The sequence below is a fragment of the Bison bison genome, unplaced genomic scaffold (genome assembly GCF_000754665.1).
Source record: "Bison bison bison isolate TAMUID 2011002044 unplaced genomic scaffold, Bison_UMD1.0 scf7180017864254, whole genome shotgun sequence".
Classification (NCBI taxonomy): Eukaryota; Metazoa; Chordata; class Mammalia; order Artiodactyla; family Bovidae; genus Bison; species Bison bison.
In genome coordinates, this window is record NW_011494826.1 from 4,291,453 (window position 1) to 4,295,638 (window position 4,186).

Consider the following 4,186-nt stretch of genomic DNA (forward strand, 5'->3'; position numbering starts at 1 on the left):
GCAGCCATTCTGACTGGTGTGAAATGGTACCTCATAGTGGTTTTGATTTGCATTTCTCTGATAATGAGTGATGTTGAGCATCTTTTCATGTGTTTGTTAGCCATCTGTATGTCTTCTTTGGAGAAATGTCTATTTAGTTCTTTGGCCTACTTTTTGATTGGGTCATTTATTTTTCTGGAGTTGAGCTGTAGGAGTTGCTTGTATATTTTTGAGATTAGTTGTTTGTCAGGTGCTTCATTTGCTATTATTTTCTCCCATTCTGAAGGCTGTCTTTTCACCTTGCTAATAGTTTCCTTTGATGTGCAGAAGCTTTTAAGGTTAATTAGGTCCCATTTGTTTATTTTTGCTTTTATTTCCAATATTCTGGGAGGTGGGTCACAGAGGATCCTGCTGTGATGTATGTCAGAGAATGTTTTGCCTATGTTCTCCTCTAGGAGTTTTATAGTTTCTGGTCTTACGTTGAGATCTTTAATCCACTTTGAGTTTATTTTTGTGTATGGTGTTAGAAAGTGTTCTAGTTTCATTCTTTTACAAGTGCTTGACCAGATTTCCCAGCACCACTTGTTAAAGAGATTGTCTTTAATCCATTGTATATTCTTGCCTCCTTTGTCAAAGATAAGGTGTCCATATGTGCGTGGATTTATCTCTGGGCTTTCTATTTTGTTCCATTGATCTATATTTCTGTCTTTGTGCCAGTACCATACTGTCTTGATAACTGTGGCTTTGTAGTAGAGCCTGAAGTCAGGTAGGTTGATTCCTCCAGTTCCATTCTTCTTTCTCAATTGAAACATGTAAAATATCATGTATGAAACGAGATGCCAGTCCAGGTTCGATGCACGATACTGGATGCTTGGGGCTAGAGCACTGGGACGACCCAGAGGGATGGTATGGGGAGGGAGGAGGGAGGAGGGTTCAGGATGGGGAACACATGTATACCTTTGGCAGATTCATTTTGATATTTGGCAAAACTAATACAATTATGTAAAGTTTAAAAAAAAATAAAATGTAATCTTAAAGCAAAGGACAGTTTCCTGACTAGGAAATGTTGATATTGCTTAGATATTTTTCTTCAAACAATCAGGCTCCTCTTTTCCTCATCCAAATGACATCTCAATCAAATCAATAAAAAGAAGACAATATGAACAGAAACAAATATTTATCTAATAACATCACTGTACATTTATATGGCACTTTAAACTCCATGCACTTTCACATACATGATCTCATTTAATTTGAATCTCACAATCATTCTGTAAGGTAAGAAGATCAGATAATTTTATAACTGTCTTTCACTGACAAAGCTAAGGCTCAGGAAAGTTAACCAACTGTTCAAAAATCAGAATTCTAGTTAAGAGGTGTACAGGAACTAAAATCCTCATCTTTCAACTCCTACTCACTGTTCCTTATTTCACATTCTTGCTAAATTATTTCTCAGAAAATTCTGTTTTTCCTAATTAATGGTCATCTTTTAAATACAGCACAGTATGGTCTATCTCATTTTAATCAACAGAAATAGACCTGAAACTCTACACATAAACTAAGTTGTTTCAAATGAAATGATATTTTAAGACCCCACAGATATTATATTTTCCACTTACAGGTAGTCTGTTGAAAATTTCTTAGGTATAGTCTGTTGAAAATTTCTTAGGTATAGCAAATAATCACTCTCTCTTTTTTTACATTAATCTGTATTTTTAGATAAGTGAAAGTTGCTCAGTTGTGTCTGACTCTTGGCGACCCCATGGACTGTACAGTTCATGGAATTCTCCAGGCCAAAATACTGGAGTGAGTAGCCTTTCCCTTTGTTGGGATCTTCCCAACCCAGGGATCGAACCCAGGTCTCCCACATTGCAGGCAGATTCTTTACCAGCTGAGCCACAGTAAGTTTTACATAAAGTTATAAGAAAAACATAACCTGACAGGGAAAGAACTTAAGTAGGTAATTCACAGAAGAGCAAATCCAAATAATTATCAAACATAAACTCACCAGGAGTCAGTCATATGTTTATACTTTAATTGACAAAAATAAAAAAGGTAATAAAAATAATATCTGGCAGGGATACAGGGGAAAGGTTGTAATATATTACTGATAAAGAAAAATTAGTTTAAACTTTTAAGACAGCAACTTGGCATATCTATTTTAAAGTTTAAAATATATTTTCCCTTGGACCTGTTATTTCTGGGAAACTACTCCCTAAATATATAATGCAGCAATATACTAGGCTATGTTGCTGTTGTTGTTGGTCGCTCAGTTGCGTCTGATGCTTTGTGACCCCATGGACTGTAGCCTGCCAGGCTCCTCTGTCCATGGGATTCTCCAGGCAAGAGTACCGGAGTGGGTTGACATTTCCTTCTCCAATGTTAGGCTATACATGAGTGAATATTTACTCTAGCATTGTTTATAGTGGGGGGAAATGGTAATAAAGTAAACATTCATCAACAAAGCAATAACTGAATAAATTACTGGAAATCCATACTGAAAGGTTTTACGCAGTCAATAAAAAGAATGAATTTAAGTAATACTAGTTGACCTGGAGTAATTTCCACAGGGTTTCCTGGGTGAAAACAAAACACATGATATAATCTCAACTTGAAAAATGACAACAAATATATACACACCATATGTACCTATCATATATAATTATATGCAGAAGGAGAAAAAGCCTAAAAGGTTACATATCAGAATCTTAACATGTGTTACCTGAGATAAGGCATAAAGTGGGACAGGAAAAAATGTGAGGAGGAGGGGTAGATGAAGAACATTAAAAAAAGAATCTATACTTTAAAGTAATATATAATATAATCACATTTTATTTTTCTATAAAATGATATGTGGCTGACGCATGGGTGTAATGAAAAAAATTAATTACAAAGACATAAGATAGACTGTGATAAAAGAAAAAAATTATATGTAGAAACCCAAAAGTATATAAACAAACATCTCCCCAAAGCATTAAAAGTGCATAATAACTCTCCGCTCATAAAACACTCTATCACTTAACCTTTCTTTACTGACTATGCTACATTCTCTGCTACATGCCAGAGCTATGACAGCAGACAGGATGAAGTCCCCACTCTCAAGTGAGATTACAAATCAGTGTGATAAGAGCAACATTAGATAGGTGACATTAGAGGACTACACAGAGAGAATATTTGACGGTATCTAACTCAGTGATAAGGGGTCAGGCAAGGATTCCATGACAACAATGACCACAATGTTGCATTTGCTACGTCACTTCTAAAAATTACACTCATTGAGTGTAATTATGTTAGTTATCCCTTTTTAGGAGGGATGCTCAAAGGATTATTCCATTCAAGTCAAATTTAATTTAATTAATTATAATTTGAAATCCCTAATTTTATTTTTCTAGAATACTATTGCTTTGAAAAAGCAGCCATGGTAGACTCAGTCTGCTTGACTTGCCAGTGCCAGCAGCAGCTTTGGTTCTTGCACGTCTAGTAAGTTACTCCATTTGTATGAAACCCAAAGGCACCTCAAATTCCACTCCTTCTTATTTCCTCCTAATTCTATCTTTCCTCCATATCTCCTCTCTCCCTCAGTGAATGGAGATACCAACTATCAAATCATTCTAGTCAGAAACCTGGAGATTTCTTAGACCCTCTCTTCTTTTGCATTTCTCATATCCAAACTAAGTCTTGTCCACTCTCCTTCTCAAATGTCTACCAAATCTCCCTTTTTATACTTCCCTGCTGCTCAATAATGACTCACCAAGTTTACTATAACTGTCTCAGCTAGAGGCTCCTTGCCTCCAGCCTTAATTCTCTCCAATCTATCTATCACACTGCACCTCACATGTTCTTGCCAAAATAAAAGGCAAATTTGATCATTTCACTCATTTATATACAATTCTTAATGGATCTGTGTATATTATAAAACATTCAGAATTGACAGAAATTCACAAATGACTTTTCCATGGGAATAAATATAAAGCAAGATTGGAATTATTTTCCATTTTGCACATAAATAAATCTCTACTATCTTAAGAGTAAATCCAAAAACCACTGGATGTTATCATCTATATCTACCTGGTTTCTGCTTACTGGTCCAACTTCATTATATCCTAAGCTCTAAAGCTGTGACAAAGTCCTTACACTTCCCTGCTTAAGTTTCTTTGTCGTTTCAACTTTATTTTTTTTTTTTTTTTTTTTTTTTTTTTTAATTTTT

General features: G+C 35.1%; 1 protein-coding gene across 1 annotated transcript in view; it reads right to left on the reverse strand.

Annotated features, from left to right (window-relative positions):
- Positions 1-4,186, reverse strand: part of KIAA0586 (KIAA0586 ortholog) — a 133,316-nt gene that overhangs the window by 38,941 nt on the left and 90,189 nt on the right. The gene's annotated exons all lie outside the window — the stretch shown is intronic.